General features: G+C 42.3%; 1 long non-coding RNA gene across 1 annotated transcript; it reads right to left on the reverse strand.

The window, feature by feature from the left end:
- Window positions 1-419: 419 nt before the first annotated feature.
- LOC129683733 (uncharacterized) lies at window positions 420-3,326 on the reverse strand. The gene is made up of 3 exons (XR_008721194.1): window positions 2,966-3,326; window positions 2,814-2,875; window positions 420-862 (listed from the first exon to the last, which is right to left on the reverse strand). It is a non-coding gene; the product is annotated as an uncharacterized LOC129683733 (long non-coding RNA).
- Window positions 3,327-22,642: the final 19,316 nt, after the last annotated feature.

The following is a 22,642-nucleotide window of genomic DNA, read 5'->3' on the forward strand; positions in this document are numbered from 1 at the left end:
CAAACTGAAGCAGCCTCAGACCCTACACTAAAACATATTCACATAACATAACTGTTTTCTAAAGAAAACAGAAATTTTAATAAGTTTCCCTCTTTTCATCCAAAAAATTCTTTTTCTCTAACATTAAAAAACTATTTGCAACAAGAACGATTAAGAGAATAATCAGGTAAGAATTACATTCACAATGTCCAGTCCATTTTCTATTTGGCAACTTTGGAGAAAGCATTCTACTATCTATCCTCTCTTGGAGAGTCCACAGTTCTGTACCTCAACCACTTTCTTATAATAATTTGCATTTTTCAACCTAATGTTTGAGGTTTAGACCCTGAAACACTTTCTTAGATCATAAACAACTTAACCTTTTATGTCTTTAAAAGGTTAAGTTGTTTATATCTTAATAAGGAAAATTGTGAGACTATAACTATCTAGTCTCTAGCCCTATCAGAGACCTGTAAGGATAACTATGACTTGAGAAAACATGATGTACAGAGCAAGCCTCTTCCAATGCTATAGAAAAGACAGAGGTTTCTGGCTGTCTCTGTGTCATTGGGGCAGTCAATCTTTAGCCCACAGGTCCAGAATATCTGACTGTATTTATATCCTTATCTGTGAAGCAGGAATATTGAAGGACTGGTCTACCTTATCTCTGCAAAGTTGGACAGTCAATTTCCCTGTGTCCTGCTTGTCAAGGGTTTGGACAGCATGCTGTCATCAGTCGAGGGAAAAGCAGTGGCTAACTTTGTCACGTTTGAAGCAAACTCCAAGTGAAGGTTCTTCGATGACCATCACCTTCTTTGAAGCAGATGACTGTCACCTTCTTTGAAGCAGATTGGGAGGTGCTGCCAGGAGCAGATGTGTCTCTCTGTCAGAAAAGCCTTTTATTATTAAAACATTTTACATGCTGTGTTCCGTAGATCTCAGAAGTGTTTGAAGACAGTCTGTCTATCTGTAGTATACCTGAATGGACAAATGTTGCTTGTTTCTAGCTATGTACTATCTGCTTAACCTGAAAACATGTGCTAGAGACTAAACAAAGCTTATTTCTGTAATTAGCTAGACTGGTACCTAACAAGACTACAAGTAATATTACTTGTAGGTGACTAACTACTAATTTGTGTTTCTAATTTTCCTAAACAGTTTGCAATAGTAGCTTTCATAAGACTAGGACTTTACATTGTTAAATGACTTGCATATGTACAAATACATTGAGCAAGAGTTGAACAAAAAAAGTCTAGAAGTTCTGTCAATATACAATATCCATACCAATGTAAAATTATTTGAGGCCTGTTGCTTCCTTAGGAGATACAATAATCCACCTTTTATCTTATCATGATCTCTTTCTTTCTTTCTTTCAGAATATTTTAAAGAGATACAATAATCTACCCTTTTTTTTTTTTTTTGTCCTTGTATCTTTATTGTCTCTGAAGGCAAAGGACCATGAAAGTCAGTGTTGATTTTGTAACATTGAACTTTTGGGGATAGAGCAAGAGGTTTATCTGTGGCTAGATCTAAGGCCTCACTGCTTTCAGTAGTGTGCATGAGATCAGCAATACTTAGTTGTGGTTTTTCTGCCTGCTTGTTAGGTCCTGGGTGACCAAAGGAAAATGCTAATATTCTTTGTTTCAGGGCCTCAAGCTGACAGGACCCTTCGTTCATTTTCCGAGGGCAAGAGGTTACCTCCTTTGCCTCTTTTGGAGCTGCATTCGTTAGTCCAATGCTGTCCTTTACCACATTGTCCAAAACTCCCAGAACGCTTTGGGATTTCATTGCTGCCAGAAACTGCTTGTTTGCTTCTATGACTGAAAGTACCCTATTCCTCAGAGTTAACACACCTGTCATTTTGAGCTCTGAGGCTTTTAGCCTTACAATTTCTTTGTAAATGGCTGAATTAAAGCACCTGGCATTTTGAGATCTGAGACCTTTGGCAGCTACTGGGAAATCTTATGGTAGTAATCTTGTAACCCCAGGCTGCCCCTCTGGTGGTGCAGTTGGCTCCAGATTACCCCCCACCACCACCACCTTTTTTTTAACAGGCGGTTTTTCTTTAATCGTGTTGCCTTGTGTAGCCTCCTAGTCATCCTGGCCTCACTGGGCTCCCTGCTCCACCCAGGTGCTGCAAGGTCTTAAAACCAAAAGGGTCTGCCAGCTGGAGCCTGCCTTCTAGCCTGGTTTGCTTCCCTGTTTTATCCTTCGTGAGCCTCCAGCTCTCAGTCACCAGGCCTGACTCTTGGTGTTCTCCTCTATCCAGCAGTTTTTGCTCTCTGACCTTTTCAGCCACTACCTACAAACTCTCCAGCTGCATCTTAGATCCCTCCATATTCACTCAGCATTTTTCTAATTGTTCAGCTACTCTCCTAACCGTTTTGAAACGGAATGTCTGAAGAAGAAAAAGCAAAAACAGAAAATCCCCTCTGGGAGCAAAACAGGAGAGAACCCAGCAACAGCAGCCTCAGTCCAGTTCTTGTTGAGGTCCTAAGACAGAGCATCCCTTCCTTCCTCTGATGCCACTTCATTAGAAACCAAGTTTCCCATTTTGCTTTGCCCCATGTCTGGGTGTCACTTGTTGACACTTGTTTGAGGGGGGTGTATTTTATTTGGGTTCTTATACCTCTATCTATTTTCCCACCCTACCCATCCTAATCCCTTCCAACCTCCCCACACTAGGTAGGAGAGACAGAAGGTTAGAGGGGAAAAAGAGGTGTGGATCTCTATAGGCTATTTCCTGTTGTTTGGGACAAGGCCAGTCTTCATAGTCAAGAGATCTCTAACTTCTTCTCATCAAACTGCAACAACAGCAAAAATCATGCTCCTACCAGTGAGAAGACAGTCACAGTTGACTGCCGTGGGCAAGCTGAAGCGGTCCCGTATCCCACACCTGGGATTAAAACAAAAACACAGTCACATAACATAACTGGGATTTTTAAGGGAAACCAAAATTCTCACTACAGGACTGGATAATGATTACGGGGCTCATCCGTGGGGAAGGCTAATTCTCGCTCCCTCAGCAGTTTATAACTGCTTCACCGCAATAGCCCCTGGTTATCTCCACGTCCACTTTGGAAGGTCAACTCGTCTTCTCATTGTTCAGGTCTTGTTTAAGTAGTCACATTGTTGAGATTTCGTGTGTGTAGTTTCCTTGTCATACCTAGAGGACGTAGATAGAAGATTTTTAAAATTTTGATTGTGTGCACGTGTCTGCTCTTGGGCACGTGCATATGAGTACAGGTGCCCTTGGACATCAGAGGAGCTGAAGTGATGCTCTTCACCGTGGCTGCTCAGAACTGACTTTGGGTCCTCCGCAAGAGTGATGTGTGTTGTTAAGGTGTTTGAGCCACCTCTGCAGTTCTGCATGCTCAGTTCTTAAAACTAGTTGCTTACAAATCTAGGCGCTGTGTAAAAATGGAGGCTTGAGTACTGTTTGATTGTAAAGTGTGAACTTATGTCTCTGAGAAGGACATATAAAAAACCCTGTATAGAGCATGAAGAGACATGATCAAAATGTTTTTAGTTTGAATGAAGGATTGCACTTCTGTGCACTCCATTGAAAAACCAGCGGGTACCACATATATAATGACTAAAAATGGATTTTGATTGTATGAAAATATTCACATTATTTCTAGAAATCTTGAAATCTGTTTTTAAATTCTTGTGTCAGATGTAAATGCAAGGCTACACCATTGTTCACAAAATTGCACTGAGCTGTGTTGAAGTGCATACGATTATTTGCCTTAATTTGAGCTTATTACAGTTCAACCTACACCTTGTATAAGTAAAAACACACACCAAAATTAGACGTCTCTCTCTCTCTTTCTCTCCTTTTTCTCTCTTTTGAGACAGTGGGGAAGGAGGCTCCCTTTTCTTTTTGGAATGTCAGCTGAGGAAGAAGGTCAGCTGGGTACTTTCTCTGCCTCCATGAACGAGCAGGCTTTCACCCAGCATCTGGCTCCCAAGTCTATTGGTAAAATCGAACATTTGAGATTTTCCTTACAAAGCAATACTTGGTGCTCTCAAATGACCACATGGACAGAGAAATCATGCCACCTGTAAACAAACGGAGAAGTGATCAGATTTGGTAAGTTTTGTGGGAAGTCTTCAAGGAGAGAGTAAGGGATGAGAAACAGCATAATACAAGGTGCTAGGGCCCTGTATAGATGGCTTGAAGATAGAAAAGCTAAATGACTTAGCTGAAATTGGCTCAATACAGATGATTATTATCATTTTGGTATTTCATATCTTATTCTTAATATTAATAGCCTTTGTGGCTTTCTGTACCTTCTCAAAGAAAAATAAAGATTGAGAGATACAGAAAAAAGAAAAACATAAAAAGTGGATTGATAAGATACAGCCTTAGAAGAAAAATTAGAGACATAAATAAAAATGAAAAAAAAATACTCAAACACAGAGAGGGAATTTAGACAAGAATCTACTGAACCACTGCATGATGGAACTGGAAAGGCAGCTAATTTCCAGTGGGGACAAGAACAAAGAGCAGCTTTTGTGACTGCTGGCAAGCTCATCTCAGTGTATGGAAACCTGACCAATATTGAACCAGAATATAGCCTAATTACGGATATCAAATTTATTGGTGAATTGGCAACTGGGGGCTGTTCATAAAGCAAGAAGGAGTCCACCAACGTTTGACTGGTGGCTTCTATTGCAAATGCTCTCCATCTACGGAGAACAAACATTCTTCCCTTGAGAAACAAATCTGGACATTTTACAAGGCATGGAGAATCTGTACTCAGTCATTGCTGAACACCCTATGGTGGTAAGGGTGCGCCTTAAATGATGAACTGGATTTGTTTGAAGGCAGAGTTTCTCAAAGGCCTGGCCATGCAGGGAAGGCATTACAGCGGAACTAGTAACTAGCTGAATTCCTTCACGATCAGAATGTGGTAGCAAAGGAGTCCATGCCTTCCCTCACTGAGGAAACAGTTCAGTTGCCTATAATCTCCACCCCTAAACTCTCACCCCCTCCCCCAAAAGAGACACCTACCAAACCATGGGGACCAACGGAATGGTCACAACATTTGAGTTACTAATGGTTCATCAATTACTGATGGAATCAAAACTGATGGAAAATGTCAGCGTATAGACCGGGGAATGAAATGGTCAATACTGAGGAAGGGAAGAAAAAGGAAAATCTCTATCTTCTTTCAATTCATGCTGCCTGTGCAGTGGTATTATTACATTGTGGAAAGAATCTCTTGTGGATTTAACACTTGTCAATTAAAAAGCCTATGGCCTATGGCTGAGACAGGCTTCTGCCAGCAACCAGCAGGCAGAGGAGAGTTTGGGATAGAGCCAGATGCCAGAGATTCAGTCACCAAGATGTGAGGAAGATGGACACATGGTGCTTGAGCTCAGGTAACCAGCCACATGACAAAGTGGGTTATTTTAAGTTATTAGTTAGTCAGAGAAGAGCGTAGCTATATGGCCTAGGTGTTTGTATAATATTTATTGAGTCTCAGGAGTCATTCCTGGAGCTTGGGGTCAGGAGGAAAACCTCCTCCTACAACATATGGCAATCCATTGGAACACAGAATCAAAACTAACCTGAGATAAGTCCTGGGAAGAGGCACAAAGTCTCCCCCAAATCAAACACCTTCTAGGCTCTGACTCCCTAAGAAAAGAGGCCTGGCGTCTTTAAAAGTGAGGGAAACAGACCAGAGTAGAGCCTCAGGCACACTCTCAAGGTCAAAAGCTTTCCAGAACAGCATCTTGAAATGAGCGTGGGAAAAGCGTCTGAGAAAGAGGTTTTTCTAGTCAAAGTGCAGGAAACCACAGAGAAGCAGAGCTGAATGCGGCTTTTAAAAAACAAGTCCCCTGCTTATTAAAAAAAAAAAAAAGCTGCTGCTAGAGAGAAAGGGGCCTATGAACAGATGACTCAGCAGGTGGTTGTTGGAGCTGTGTAGCCACCTCTCAGGAGGTCCAGGCACTCACAGCAGGTCACCATAGTTTTCCGGGCCAGCCACTGAAGCAACCCATAGCAGACAACCACTGAGAAGCAAGAAGGGCTCACAACACAGCGCGACCACTCCTTCCTGTCTGGTTGGTCATGGCGTGAGGCTTTGCCCTTTAAGGCTTGACCAATGTGGTGGAGAAAGAAGGGACCATCAGTCAAACCTCTAGCATGGGATAAATTGTTTAAAAACTCATACTTTCAAGCTATAAATAAAAAAATATATGTATAAATAAATAAACTGAACTTAGTAAAAAAAATAATAAAAACTATTAAAATAAGTATTCATCCAGAGACTTAGATTTAAATAAATAAATTCAATATTAAAAGATGGACGGCACTGTAAAAGAGGGCATTCTGACCCAATATGAATTTGTTTTGACTATCAACATACAAATAATAATATGTTCAGTAATAAGTATATATATTCTTTTTAAGAAAGATTAAATTAAAACAGACTTTAAGAAGGAGGAGACTGAGAAATGGATTGGTAGATTGGAGACCCTAGAATGGAGAAAAAAAAGTTCCAGATAAGAAAAGTCCACAGGAGCTTGAGGAGTTAGAATGGCAAACCATCGCGATACAGTATATTGAATTTAAAAATCCAGATTTTTGTTTATTGATGCATATTCAGAATTCCGGTTGAGTTTTGGCCTTAAATTCTATAAGAGGGTGATTCAGAAATTGCACATTTATTAGAAATGTTTACTGTCTTGGAGGTGCCTTTGCAAATTGTGGCTGATGGTGCTTCAGCATGTTTATCCCTTGGAATGCAACAGTCTTCTGGACATTATGGCATGACACTTATGTTGTTGATAATAATATTTATTATTGATTTATCTTTTAGTTAAACAGTGGTTGTTCCTAAACCAGCTGTATACCCAAATCACCACACAGAGACTAGGATTTATCTAATTAACCTAGAGCACAATGCTGGGCAATAGTTACTCCATCCTAAACCTCCAAGCTCGCATAGTTTTCTCCCATTCAGATTTCACACATTATACTTGCTTTTAGTCATATCTTAGGTCCAGTTCTTCTCCCTCATGGTTCCAAGTCCTCTCCTGTGGCCTCTGCTCTCCTACTCCTCTTCCTTGCTTCTTTCTCCTCCTCTCTGGAGCAGAATGTCCCACCCTATTCTTTCCATTGCTCAGCATTGGCTGGTTGTTTTATTGAAATTACAAAGAACAAATGGTGGTATGTTTATACAAACTTGAATCAGAATAAGTATCACAATGCAATGTCCAGATTGAAACCAGATAGTGGGGGAGAGAAATCAGCATTTGAATAGACAAGAGTAAATTGTATCCATTCCACAAGACCATTATACCAACACACTTATTACAGATATATCTTGCAGTTCTACAGGACAAGCAATTATAAAAAGTTACAACAGTAATATAAAGAATATGCTCATAGAACAGAAGAGGAAAAAAGAATATCCCAGGAATAGCACAACTGTTAAAAAAAACACTGGAATTTAGAAAGGACTTCTGTATTAGATCAGCATATAAAGGTCCTAATTCCAAAATGGAAGAAAGGAGATATGTTGTGTTGGGGAGAAGAGAAATTGTGAACTCCATCCAAACTGATAAATATTGGATTTGACAGAGCCCCCCACCCCCGCCCCCTAGATCTTGGCTACACACAAGAAGAAACAAATCAAGACCCAAGCAGGTAATGTATATGATAGTTGCTCTACAGGAACAACTCTAAGACTGAGATGGAAATGTCTATGCATGACCAGTAAATCTTGTTGGCTACAAAATACTCAGGTCTTATGCCATTCTTTTAAGTGGCATAGATTGGTATTACATTTTGGTATGAATTCAGACAGGCTTTAAGAAAGACAGGTCTTTCACGTGCTCATAAAAAGAACAAAAAATCATCTTTAATTGATCTGTGCACCTTGCATATCTCATGCATATGCTAATTTCAGAACTGTATATTATTTGTAAGAGCTAATATGTTTACAGAAAAAGAGGATCAAACACCAGAAGTTGGATCAGACCTGACAAGATTTATCCAGAAGGATGCTGAGACACATTCATTCCAGAATCCTGCATAATCAAGCCTCAAACTGCTTCAGTTGCTGTTTCGTCAAAACTTGCTTCCAAGATCACGTCAAAGCAGGTAGCTTAATTTGTCCAGAATCACAGAGTGTTCCAAAGAAAACTTCATTTAAGCCTGCATTTTCTCAGCATTTAGAGCCTGGGCAACAAATGTTACTGCTAGCTTGTTTAACCATTTTCCCCAGTTTCCCTTGGGCCCCCAAAAGGTATTCTATGCTCCAAATCATCAGGAAGCAATCAAAAGACAAACAATGTTCCATTCTCTTAGGTTGGGGTAGGTAGGTTTTGGTTGTTCTATCAGGTGATGGATACTTGTCATTATAAAGGGGTTGGTTATACGTTATTAATAGTCTTGATCAGGGGGAAAACAAGGTATAGGAACTTAGACCCAGAGATTTCTCTCTTTCCTTTTCTTTTTTCAATCTTTTTTTTTTTTTTTTTTTTTTTTTTTGGTAGATAAAGGGAAAGGGGTTGAGAAGAAAAATGAGGGAATATAGGAATGTCATATAGGAATAATAGGAGAAAAATGTAGATTATTGAATCTGCTCTTTAACTATAGTTAATATTTTTGATATATTGGTGTACAATTTTATGTATTAATGTAAATTTTAAGTTATTTTAATACACATATGTATAGATGTTTCTATTCCTGTACAAGGTATTGCAACTCATTTAAAAACACAAGATTTACTTTCGGTCCTTTTTAAAGCTGCTATTATAAACTGTTTAGGATAATTAAGTAATGCAAGTTAATACTTAGTCAAACTCATGGTCATGCCAGCCACTAGTCTATCACAAAATATACATCCTAGATTAAGCAGATAGTGAATGGCTAGAAACAAATGTGTGGCTATTCAGGTTTACTATACATAGATAAATAATGATTAAACTATGTAAATACATATAGGTAGATAGATGGTCTTCAAAAACCCATGAGACCTACAAAGTATGGCATTTAAAGATGTTTTTGTTATTTTAAGGCTTTTCTGGCAATGAGATATGTCAGATTCTGGCAGCACCTCATTCAACTTGAAAGAAGATGATGAGCATCACAGAATCAACATTAGGAGATGGCTTCAAATGTGACAAGCTAGACACAGGGCAAATAATGCCTTTGCTTCATTGCAGACGATTGCTGTCTAAATGGACAAAACTTGAATATTGGAAGGTCGACTGTCAAGCTCGGCCAAGACAGGGTAAACAAGTCCTTTATAGTTCCTGCTTCACAAATATGTCTGTCAGTTATGCTGGGCCAGAAGGCTGAAGATTGATGCTCCCACATTAGAGAGGAATGTGGGCGACTGTCTAGGCAGCTGCTGTCTGTCACTTCTTAGTATTGAAAGCTGCTTGCCTGCACTTAATACCTACTCAGAAAATATCATTCCTTCTCAAGTCTCAGATGGATTGAAGCCTAAATAGTTATAGTCTTACAATTAAGCATAAATGGTTTAGGATCTAGAAGATGTTTTTAGGTTGTTAAATACAAGCTATAATAGAAAATGATTTAGGTACAGAGCTCTGAACTCTGTAGAGTTAGAAGATAGAATAGATAATAGTATACTTTCTCCCAAGTTGCTAAATGCATTTGGACTGGACATTGTGAATGTAAATCTTACCCAATAGTTTTCATAAATATAATTATGAAATTATTATTATTATTATTATTATTATTATTGTGTATAGTTTATTATGTAAGAAACAGAGCCTTTTATTAGACTAGAAAGGGGAACTGTAGGAGGAATCTCTTGTGTATTGTATGGGATGCAACACCTTTCAATTAAAAAACCTATAGACTATGGCTGAGGCAGGAAATAGGTGGGACATCCATCAGGCAAAAGGGATTCTGGGATAGAGCCAGGTGCAAGAGATTCAGGCGCCAAGATGTGAGAGAGATGGATGCATGGTGCCTGAGCTCAGGTAATCAGCCACATGACAAAATGTAGATTAGTAAAATAGGTTATTTTAAGTTATGAGCTAGTCAGAGAAAAGCCTAGCTATATGGCCTAAATATTTGTATACTATTTAATGTGTCTCCTGTGTCATTATTCATGGAGCTTGGGGTCAGGAGGAAAAACTTCCTCCCACAAAACTATATTGTCATCAAAATGGAAAAACCACTAACTGGAAGATAAATGGCAAAGATACCTGCTCATGGGAGGCATGAATAGAAATGGCTAAACCTAGCAAAACTTAACAAAGCCATCAAATTTTATGTAGCTCATACAGGCAAGACAGACAAAATAGTGGATAAATTGGCATCATGTTTAATTAAGACTAGACTATTAAAGTTTGCCAGGGAACAAATCCACGAGAAGGATAGATTACACATTGGAAAAACTTGAATGTTTACCCCTAACACTAAAAATAAAGGAAATGGAGAACTAAATTAAACCAGGACAACCATATGAGAATAACTATTATAAGGACTCCATAGCCAACCCATGGTTCACACCTTTAATCCCAGCACTTGTGAGGCAGAGGCAGGTACATAAGAATTACAGTGATTTAAAATTTAAAATTGCTTGTAAAAGGCAGGCTGAAATTTAAAGTGAATGTTCTTTCTGATCTAAAAATAAATACACTTAAATCTTGAATTTACATGTAAACAGAAAGAGAAATGTAGGTATATTTATCCACACATACTAAGACATGGTTAGTTTTTAAATTTCAGAAGAATTTTTTAAAATTTGAATTGAAAGATAATGCTTTTTCTGTTGCCAAAAAAAAAAAAAAAAAAAAAAAAACCCAAAAAACATTTCACCTTAGGAAAGATATTACCTACCAAAGAAGAAACCTCTCAGAGATAGCGTTGAGGCGGGGTTTTGCTTTTACCTTTCCAGGACAATTAAAGCACCCAATTAAGGAATCCAGAGACCCCTGGAAAAAATAAAACATCTGATGAAAAACAGCAGATTATCATGAGAAAATGTTGCAAGAAGAAGAGTAAATCGGCTAAGAGGTATTCATCACCTCAGCTTGTCTTTGCTGCCCTCTATAGACAAATGGTCTGTATGTGGTATGTGGCAAAAATGAAAGCTGGCTTTGGGGTTAGAGCCTGTCTCTCTTCTCCACACTCATACGTGCTTGCTAAAGGAAAATCCAAAATCTCTGTCTCATATCAGAAGAGCCACCTGGTTTGGGGCAGAGGAAAAGAAAACACGTGGACTATTTTATTGCCACTAATCTTATAAGCTTTTGGTTTTCATTTGATTCTCTGAAATTTTTCTTAAGGTATAAATATTATCTCAAAATCTATAAGATTATTACGTATGTGTAAACTTTTTTTTGGGATACTAGTGATAGAGAGCACTAGTTCTAGAAATCAGCTTCCTCTAGCTTCATACGTGTTTTCAGGTGTGAGTCTAAAGCAAGTCACTAGGAACACAGCTTTTGTACCTGGGATGTGCTCAAGTGTAGGCATAAGACTGTTGTGTAATTCGAACGCTCATTTCTGTACACCCCACATCTGGTTGCAGTGTTTGTTCTGAGAATCTCCTGTTCAATGCGGTGTAAACACTGCTCCCCAGCTATCTTCTGACAGTCCAAGGAAGCAGCTTTCAGCCAATCACGGAGCAGGGGAGAGAATAGGGCTGGACTTCCTGCCAGCCGGGGGAGGAGTTAGAGGAGGAAGTAGGGATTTAGCCAGGGGTGGAGGTCCAGGAGACATTGGCAGAGAGGAGCTGGAGCAGTAAACTCACGAAGTGCAGGCATTTCTAGGCTGCATGCTGGGAGGAGGCCCAAGTACCTTAGAGTGTTAAGAATAGAGTAATAACTGCTCAGTTCTTATGCTGTAAGGTTAGATAAACAAATAATATAATAGAATCTCAATTATTTGGGTTAAGAGAGAAACTGAGAAACAAACACGTATTTTTAAAACTAACTTTAATACTTTAATCGATTATAGTCCTCAAACCTTTAGGAGATCTGCTGAATAAAAGATTTAAAATGTTTACGCTCCCTACCATTCCTAACAGTAACGTTGAAGTCTCCAGGAAGATGAGGGGGCCGTGCAAAGACTACTCTACCTGGATTTTGGTCATGGTCACCACTGGAAAAGAGCTGCTCCATGCCTCTTCTTCCTGCAGGGTCTATAGACTCCTTTGGGTTGACTGTTGTATTCTACCTAGCCGGGATTGTCACTAAGCTGACAAACACCACCCAAATACAGTTTAGAATACAAACTGCTCAGGACATTCAAATTGCTGAATTCATGTGAGACTTGACACGAACATTTTACAGAACTCTGAACTCAAAAATACTTAATCCTAAAACTGCCAAAATCAACCAAGATGGACATCATGGAAAGCTTGGCATGGAATCATTATTGTAAACAGTTTCACTATGTTAGAATTAAAGTCTTATCATCTTTTTATTTAGACAAAAGGAAGAATGCTGCAGGATATTTGCGCACACTGTGAACCCTGAGATTGTCTTGTTTGCTGGAAAAACTTGTTTCTAGTTATGGTATGGCTCAACCCTAGCACATACTTTTAATCCAAGATAGGATTAATCAAAGTCAACCATAGGTCAAGAGACAGAACAAGCAACTAGTTGACAGGGAGTGACCATAGGGAAAAAAGACCAAAGAGGGTAAGAGGAAGTCAGGAGGATGCATAGAGAGACACTCAGGCAGTGTAGGGGAGGGACATTCGATTTGAGGTTTTTTTGAGACTGTGTGGGGAAGGAGGCTCCCTTTTCCTTCTGGGAAGTCAGCTGAGGAGGAAGATTAGCTGGGGGTGTTCTCTGCCCCTCTGAGGCAGCAGTTTCATCCTGAGTCTTCATTGGTGCATTTGAGATTTTCCTTAAAAAACAAGACCAAAACCAACCAGACAAACAAAAAACGGTTGTTTGAGTTTCAGCTCCAACTTCCATAGTGATGGATTGCTATTGGGACATGTGAGCCAAATCAGCCTTTTCCTCACCAGTGGACAGTGCTTTATCACAGTAACAGAAAGTAACTAGAACAAATGTAACTATATATTTTAAGAATGTATAGTGTGTATGTGTACACACATATGTGTCAGTGTCTACGTCCTGTGACGCATGAGGGCATGACGGATGCCGTGGAGCTCTCCTGTTTTCTGTCTCACTCCTCTGAGGTGGGATCTCTCACCGGACCTGGCACAGACTGTTTTAAACTGAGCCTGGTGGCCAGCAAGCTCCAGCTGTCTTCTTCTTGTCAGTGCACCCAGCTACAGGTGCATGCAGCCCCACTCGGCTTCTTTCATGTGGATGGTGGGATCTGAACCGGGTCTCCTGCTTCTGTGGCCAGTGTTCTTATGCACTAAGGCCATGTCCTCAGCATCCTAAGTTGTAACTTAAATGTTTTTGTTATCGAGAAGACATACTCTTTCTGTTCCACTGCTCTGCCCTTGTGTCATAGGTGCTGCATTTGACGGCATGTTTTGCACATAATACCTTTTCTGTTACTAACTATGCAAATACTCAGAAAAGTTCTCACCACTTCGGCGGCGGGGGGTGTGAGCCCAAGCTGCAGCTTGTAACTTGTAATAAAAAAAAAAAAAAAAAACCCTCATGTATTTACAGCGGAGTCTTTATTCCTGGTCTTTTGGGGTTCGCGACCTGGGCACAACAATTTGAAACCCAGTGCACCAGAGACCGCCTGGACTCTATGAGGGTGACCCTAGCAAGACTCCAAGCATTGGGGTTATAGAGCCTGAACTTGCCACCTTCTGTCACCAGACAAGACATCCAGTGGTGTGACTGGGGCAGTAGCCCAGCCACAAAGTCTTTGATCTACAATTCGTTCTGTCTGCAAGATGCGCTGGGGTAAAGGTGGTGCGGAAATTGTGGGGTGATCAGCCAATGATGGGCCAACGTGAGGTTCATACCGCTAGAGGGAGCCCATGCCTGACTGTTGGTTGCCATGAAGGGGGAACAGCAGAACAGCTCTGGAACTCATGGAATGCAGCCCACTGGTTGCACAAACATGGTTGTCTTGGAGAGGCAGGACCTCGAAGACCGTGTGTCCCGAGGACTTCACGCTGTCATGGGGCACAGCTCTGCTTGTCACCACATCCCTCATAACACATGAGTTGCATGAGAACTCTAAGAGGGCTTCCAGCCCTCACTGGGCGGCATCACTGGCACTCACAATTCCCACTGCTTGGTCTCTTTCAGGCATTGCTGCGGGAGCAGATTAATGACTCCGCCACCACCCTTGGGAAGGACCTGCAGATGTGGACTGTTAGCAATGAGCACTACCCTTAGAAAGAATTTGCAAAAATAGATTCTTTAGCAAGGTTAGGTAAAGATGTTTTTGCTGGTGGCTCTGATGTAGAAAATCCGAGAGAAAATTCTAAATTAAGAAAAGCACACTCTTAATAGTAAAGCCAGGGTTTTTTTTTTGAGGTTGTCGAATGAAGACAATAGCCCAGAATAGCACTGGCTGATGTGACACTCTCAAGCCGGGGTGGTGTCTAAGACGACAATCCTTATACTTGTTTTCCCCTCAGTTTCCTGATATGATTTAATACAATTATTAATGAGTAGATGTGCACCTAAAAGATTTAAAGTAGAAACTTCTGATTATTTTTTCTATGTAAGTTTAGATTTGTGATTCTTTTAAGATTTTTATAAGATTCCCTTCTAAGAAATTGATTCTTTCTTTGTAACCACAAATTGCAGCCTGTAGTAAAAAAACAAAAAAAACCTGGCTGAGAAATTACCTTGCTTGCTCATTGTCTCTTCATATATAGCAAATTGCTTAGTTACACATGTGTATGGGCTCTTGGAAATAACTTGTTTTTCCGTATTTATTTTTCACCCATAAGACATAAAACATTTGATCGTGTGAGGGTATGTAATCATTTACTTAAAGAAGAAATAGACTGTAACTACGTTGTGATTTTTGTATTGCTTGAAAGATTTTGCTGGGAAATATAAGCTGCGGAAAAAAGAATAAAAAACAGGTTGGAGAGCGCTGTTCAGAGTTTTTCCATCCATCAAATATATATATATATATATATATATATTTATGTATATATGTACAGTAGCTGGTGAAATACTATGTGTGTATGAATGTATGTATGTATGTGTGTGTATATGTGTGTATGTGTGTGTGTGTGTGTGTGTGTGTACGTAAAGTAAGATAAGCTTGTAAGAGAAGCTTGAAAGAAGAAATTTACTGGAACCTACTTGCTGGAGTCTGTCCTGCTTCATCATCAAGTGTGTGTGTGTGTGTGTGTGCATATATGGTCTTTTTGCTCCCTTTCCTTTCTTTTTGTAGGTGCTTTGCTGCCACCAGTGGAAAGTCCCATTAGAGACTACAGCCCTAGCCCCCACTTTTGGTGATAGGTGTAAACCCAGGCCACAAGCTACCAGCACTGTCCGGCCACCAAGGACAATTAAGATGTGGCCCCTCAGTTTGCCACTCAATGGAAGCCACGGTTGGTAACTATCAGTTTCAGCTCTGGAGAATTGCTCTCAGAGATCGTCTATCAGGTCACCAGCCAGCAGCTGGGTCTGCGCCCTGCCTTGGTTTCCCCAGTTGATGTCTAAGCTGGTCCTCCATACCTGACACTTCCTGGATGGTCAGAAACCAGAGTCTGGATAGTTCAGAGACCAAGGATAGAACCAAACACAACCAGCCACAAAAAGATGAGCCAATGAGATGATTCCTAATGATAGTCTGCTACACTCATGTATGGGTGCCTAGCCCAATTGCCATCAGAGAGGCTTTGCCAGCAAGTGGTGAGAGCAGTTAGAGACTCACAGCCAAGCATTAAGCTGAGCTAGGGGGAATCCCCTCTGAAAAGGGCAACGAAGGACTTTAGAAGCCAAAAGGTTGAAAGGCCCCAAGAGAACATGGCCCATGAAATCAACTTAGCAGAGTTCCAGGGACTCACAGAGAAGGAAATGACAGTCACTGAGTCTGTATGAGCTAGGCCCTCTTCATATGTTACTGTTGTGTAGCTTGGCGCTCTTGTGGGACTTGGACCTGTGGGAGTGTGCATGCCTCTGACTCTTTCCCTGCTCTTAGTTCCCTTTTCCTTCTACTGGGTTGCCTTGTCCAGTCTTGATATAAAGACTTCTGCCTAGTCTTATTGTAACTTGTTAAGCTGTATGCAGTTGATACCCCTAGGAAGCCTGCCTTTTTCTGAAGTGGGAGGAGGGGATCTGAAGGAGATGGGAGGTGTTGGAGGGGTGATATTCCTAGGAAGCCTGCCTTTTTCCGAAGTGGGAGGAGGGGATCTGAAGGAGATGGGAGGTGTTGGGGAGCAGGGAGAAATAGAGGGGGGGAAACTGGTCAGGATGTAATGTCTGAGAGAAGGAAACAAAGTATAACTCACAAGGGGTGCTGTGTGAGGGACTTCCTAGGGTCACATGGGTCACCGTGAACTGTCTTACACTTCAGCTGGAGTGGCGGGGTCGCTGCTCTGAATGTCAAGAAAGCAAAAGCCTCTCTGTTTGCATTTCTCTTTTCCACCTCTTTCGATCCGGGCTCCACAAAAGATACATTGAAAAGCACAGGGTTGGATGGATTCCCTCCTCAGCCCAACTTCACACACTGTGTTCTGAACCAAGAAGACCATGCATGTGGCAATATTAGGATACAGGGAATTTAATAATATTTTGAAACATGATATTTTTGTGTGAAATCCAAATATAGATCCATTGTGCCACAATGACCTCTCTAGTGAACCAAGAGGATGAAGGTGAAGGAGTCTACTGAGTACCTGATACAAAGCCCAGTGTTGGTTGACGATGTCAAAAAATACTTGTAGCCTAGTGTCCCTTGGATCCCTCTAGTTCACAAACTGCCGTATCCCCATGTGGCCAGCAGGGGGAGGCCGAGGTTCTATGCTGAGCTAGGGTTGTTGAGAGACTGGAGGTCATTTCTGATCCTCTCTCTTCTTGCAAGACATGGATTGGAACAGGGCTCAGCCAGCCTAGGTGGGAGGGATGAGCATCAGGTGACTGGAAACCCAAGTTAGCTGGAATGTGAGGTAGAGGAGACTCCACAGCGTTTGGAACTTGTGGGTAGAGGAGTGAGAGGCTGGCTTAAGTCAGGCCTGGGGGAGGTGGGGCTGGAGGAAGTCAGATGGAAAACACTGGAAGGTCAGCAAGGGTTAAAGAAATTGACTGAGTTCTGTGCTGGGCTGGGAAAGGGACCAAGGTGAGCCTGGGGCCTTCAGAGGGATGTGTCAACCTTCTAGACTGAGGACAGTTCAGGTGGTGAGAGTAGCCTGTCCTGCTAGGGAGGGGGAGGTCCTGGGAACAGGAAACTGAATGGCTGGCACAGCCCACACCTTCTGAAGTCCAAGGGTCAAATCTCCCTTCACCCAGTGCCTGGTTCGACTCTCTGCCAAGTGTTGGGGCTTGATGAAGGTGGCTCAGAGATGGTAGGAATGTCCTAGGCCTGGGAAGATTCATTTCTGGAGCTAAGTATGAAAACGAGTGACTGAGTGCATGGCACCTCGGCAGTGCAGTCGCCTCCTGATGGTTGTGTGTGAGAAAGCCAACCTTAGAGGGTTGAGAGTTAAAATAGGTGTGTGGCTAGATAAGACATACACCTCTAATCCCAGCGCTGGAGAAGCAGAGAAGGGCAGATCTCTGTGGGTTTAAGGCCAGGCTGCTTTACACAGTAAATTCCAGGCCAGTCAGAGCTATACAGTGAGGTCCTATCTCAAAAAGAAGACAAAGAAATAACCGTATATGGGTGGGTGATCACTATGTGGGAATGGGCAGCAAAGGCTGAAAACTCATAATAAATAATTACCAAAGTGAACATAACTGGAGTTCTTTGTTGTTGTCTGAGCCACTTTATTGTTTCTGTACCTTGTTGGTCCAGTCAGCTTCCTCTGAAAAATTCCAAAGTTTGCATTGACTCTTAATGTGAACTATCACCTCAACACTTTAGTTTGTCCAGTGCAGGTGATCAGCTCAAGGGTGCTGCTGGCTCTGACCACTTATCCCTTGACTTCAAATTTACCTCTTCTCAGGCTTCCATTTTCACAGCCCTGCCTTCTAGTGAGCTCTCAGGGGAGCATCCACAGTGAAGGATAGAAGATCCTGTTGGTGTCACAGAAAATGTGGGCCAGCTGTTTCCTCACCTTCCCCTGCAGTGAGCAGCTGTCAGCACAAAGTCCTCTCAAACCAAGAAGCCTCCGCAGTAACTCGTTTTTCCATCAACATCCACAAATATAATAAAGGCCATGTAGGGGCAGGAGTGGGACTTGATCTCATGGCCCTTGATGATCTTCACTGAAAAAAGAAAAAGGCTCGAATACGGGGTATCTGGGAGAAGCAGATAGAGTCAGGTGGGTAGCGTTGTCCTCCGGGCCCTGCTTTACAAATACATGGAGGGATAAGCTGTGTCTTCATCATGCTAGAGGCTGAGGGACCCTGGGTGACCTGCTGTTGGTTTTCCTCAGGTAGTGAATCACCCTCACCCTTCTAAGCTTGATTGGTATCATTTCCTCACCTTTTACCCACAAGCCCTATGGGCATGGATTTTCTAACAGTCTCCTATTCTCATGCCCAACACCTCTTGGGCTCTCAGTAAAGGCCTTTGGCTGCATGGCTGAGTGACTTCTGGTTATCCAGAGAGCTGGTGGTGCAGGGCTGTGGGGATTCAGAGCCTGGGGGACATTGGAGCAGTGTTCCGGGAGGGATGGAACAGCTGGGGCCTTACAGTAAGAGGTGGAGAGGCACCTACAGCTCGACTGCAGAGTTAGTGCAGTGTGCAGGGCAGGCTTCTAGGCACCCTGGGCTCTTTCTTCAGAAGCTGAGGGTGGAGGTTCATACATGATGCTCATATTCTTGAGCTGGTAGCCTCATCTGCTTGTGTGCTGCTTCTTAAAGCTGCCCTTTCCCTGGGCTCAAGTAAGTTAGTGATGTAAATTTTGTATCTTTGCAGTCTCTGCCATATCTCTGAAGAGTTTAAGTTAGCCTGAGTATAGTTAGCCTGAGTATAACTCCATTTTGAAATAAAGAGCCATCTTGACTGGGAGCTGAATTCAGGAACCAGGAAATATCACAGAATGTACACTTAGCAGAAAACAAAATTAATTCTCCTAGAAACAGCCTCCAGGATATATCACAGAATAAATACTTCATAGAAAATAGAGACAATCTCCCTGGCAATAATCAATGAGAATCGGTTGGGAGTCGGCTGGGAAAATTCTCCCCAATTTTCAGATATGGTTTAGAAGAATAGGAATTGTGATCATATGCCTTAGGCAATTGTGATTATGTGTCTCAGAGAAGGTCACCTCGCCCCTCTAACTTTTACCCAATCCTGTAACATCAAGACATGTGCCCCCCTGTTTGCTGTCATGGAAACATGCGCCCCCTGCTTGCTGACATGGAAACCACCTGCTCACAGACTTACCTTTAAAAACACTTCTGACTCAGAGCTCGGGGTCTCACTTCTCTACTGCTGCGTCAGTGAGACTTGGTCTGGGTTTGGCATGGGACCTGAGCTTCAGAAAGCTGCTGGGTGCAGTCAGGACAATTCTTGACAACTGCTGGGCAGAAGGACAGCAGAGGGGTCATGGATGGCCGCTCTGGGACAGGGTTGTTCACTCACCTGCACCAGCTCCAAGTGGCAGGAGAAAGGTCAGGAGAATCAGGACTGGAGGCATCTTCCCAGAATGGCTGCTCAGGCAGAGGAGGGCAGAGGAGACCCAGCCCTGGGAAGGGGATGAAGCAGGTTTGTGCTCCGTGGGCTCACAGGCATTTTAAAGCTGTGCACCTCGGCTTCTGATTGGCGTCACTTTACTGAAGGACGTTTTCTGGTTTGGGTAAAGATGACACTGTCACCACATTCACCTCCTATGAGCTAAGATGGGATAAAGTCCAAGAGAGGAAACGGTGTGGAGGCTGTGTTTGAGGAGGCCTGAGACCCCAGGAAGTCCACAGTGACTGCACTTTGAGAAGTGTGTCCTTTCTAGCTCTCACACCCTTTTGCATTCTGGTAGGATCCCTTTGGTTCTTTGGATTTTTTTCTTACTTCTCTTTTCTTCCATTTGTGTAATGCTGACTAACCAATTTACCGTCGTAACAACAGCTATAGAACTACAAATATCCTCACCTCGTTCCACAGTATGTAGTGAGATGTGCTGCTGCGCCATCTTTGGCTAGCCAGTGTTGAAGTACGTCCTGTCACTAAGCTTTGGGGTGACTGATCAGACCTGCAACAATCTGTTTGAATAATTTGATGAATTAACCTTAACTCACCCTGAATCTCCTGAAACTGCTAGGAAGTCACAGAGGAATCTCAAGGCAAGTGTTCGCCCCATGTCCAAGGATCACCTGTTACGTAGTTAAGTGTTACGTAGTTAAGTGTAACAATAGTTCACAAATGACAGGTGTGGGTACCTGCTTGTTAGTTACTGTCATTTGTCTCTGGAAAAAGAGCATCAGGATTGAATTTAATAAGATTAAGATCAGTAAGGTTAGATCAGCATTGGTGCAGCAGTCTCTGCAGGGCCTTCCAAGCCTAGGTCTCTTGAGGCGCTCCTGTCCCCAACTTCCATAGGACTCCCTGAAGTCTGCCCAAAGTTTGGTTGTGAGTCTCAGCATCTGCTTAAATCCACCTCTCACAGGTCAAATAGACTCCAAATAAGTACACCTGTCATTTAACAACCTAAGTTTACCCACCTGTCTATTTCTGAGGGCTGACTCTCTCCCTCTTTCCCCGACCACCTCCCATTTCCATGGTCTTGAGACCTCACCTCCCCATCTACCAGGACCATGGGCCAGGAAATGCAAATGTACACTCAAGATAAAACCAGTTCCCCTAAACTCCTTAACTTTACCCTCTGTCTCCTGTCTATCTGTTCCAACAGGTTTCAAATCAACTACAAGATACTCCAGCAACTCAGCAGCCCCTGTGTTCCCTCAGAGTATGTATTCTAGAGAGATCCCAAGTGGCTAGCCCTTTATGGTTGCCCAGAGCCTGGCCATCAAATGGCACAGCCTATACTACCCAGCCTTGACCAACATTCCAGCTTCCTTGGGTCCCCAACAATGACACCCCAGTATCAGCAGGAACCAGCCGGAAGAGCAATGCCCTCTTACTCTTCATCAAACAACACAATAATAGAAGAAAAAGGTGGGAATGAGGGCCTAACAGGTCTAAGCGTGGCAAACACGGGGCTGAAAGGTCTTGCCCATCCCCACTCCCTCTTCCTTGTGAAGCCCTTCCATTACATTCCTAAGCTAGATCCCAACTTGTATCCCTTCAGTGACCGCTGACTCCTTCCTGAGACAAAAACACCCAGGTCCAGCAATCGACATACACCTTTTAGCTAATCAGGACTTCCCACCTTATCCGAGCACAGGCTGCCCTTTTCCCCTTCTAAACCACTTCTGCAGAGACAGCAGAGACACCTGCTCTGCCTTTGTTGGGTCTAGAAGGAGCACTCCTCTACTGCTTCTCCCTCCTGGACAAAGCGGCCTTTCTATGCTGAGAACTTAGTGTCTGAGTGTGTCTATGTCGACTCTGAGACTCCCTACAACTGTGCTCTCTCGTTCATTGTAGCACCGTTCCCAACAGCTAAAGATCGATGTGTGTCCACCAGTGAATGGGAGGATAAAACCAGTGTGGCACATATACAAGCTATAGCACTATCCAGACATTAAATGTTTAAAAATGATTTAATTTCATGTGTGGAAACATTTGTGTGTGTATGGTGTGTGTGATAGCTCTGGAGGTCAGAATAGGCAATGGATGCCCTCAACCTGGAGTCCAGATTGTTGAGAGACATCATGCGGATGCCTGGGATTAAACCTGAGACCTTTACTATGGCAACAAGTGCTCTAAACTGCTGAGCGAGCTCTGCAGCTCATTATCCAGACATTAAGAAGATGATACAATTCTAGCCTTTACAATGACACCGTTGAAACTGAGACATGACCCTAAGCCAAATCAGCTAGGCTTGGCAGAAAAACAGTGCATGACCTCACCTGTGTTGAAAATCCTAAAAATGGAACTTGTAGAAGTAGAGAGAGCAGTGGGTACTGGACAGATTGGAATTGGAAGATGCTGATCCAAGAATACAGACTTTCAATTAAAGGGATGAATAACTTTTGAGATCTACTGCACAACAGGTAGTTAATAATGCACTGTGCATTTCAAAACTTCTATTAAACAGATTTATTTTCTCTCTTCAAAAAAGTATTTGAGTTGATGATGTGTTAATTGGTTTGACTGAATCATTCTACAGCAAGTACACATAACAGCACTTTGTAGCCAGAAACCATGTGATCAATGCAAAAATTTAAAGCTATTATTTGCTAAGGAAATTAGTGTTATGCAACAGGGAAATCTTGGTACTGTGGGAAAATAGCACGGAGAGGCAATAGGAATCCGGATTTTCACTTCTTGCTCAATTCTAGGGAACACATCAGCTACTGAGATGAAATTGTGTGAGAATTCTGTAGGTAGCTATTAATGATGACTCCCATTAAATAATACTCTCAGGTCACTGAGGGGAGACAATACATGCCTGAGCCAAATGCAAACTTCCTCCTTTTCTCACAGAGAGTGCAAACTACAATAGGAAGCAGCCAGCTGGGCTGTCACTGCAGGGGCCTGGTGTCACATTACAGTGAGCCCAGAGTCACTCTCTGGGGCACT

The sequence above is a fragment of the Psammomys obesus genome, unplaced genomic scaffold (genome assembly GCF_907164565.1).
Source record: "Psammomys obesus unplaced genomic scaffold, mPsaObe1.curated_primary_1811, whole genome shotgun sequence".
NCBI classification, from domain to species: Eukaryota; Metazoa; Chordata; class Mammalia; order Rodentia; family Muridae; genus Psammomys; species Psammomys obesus.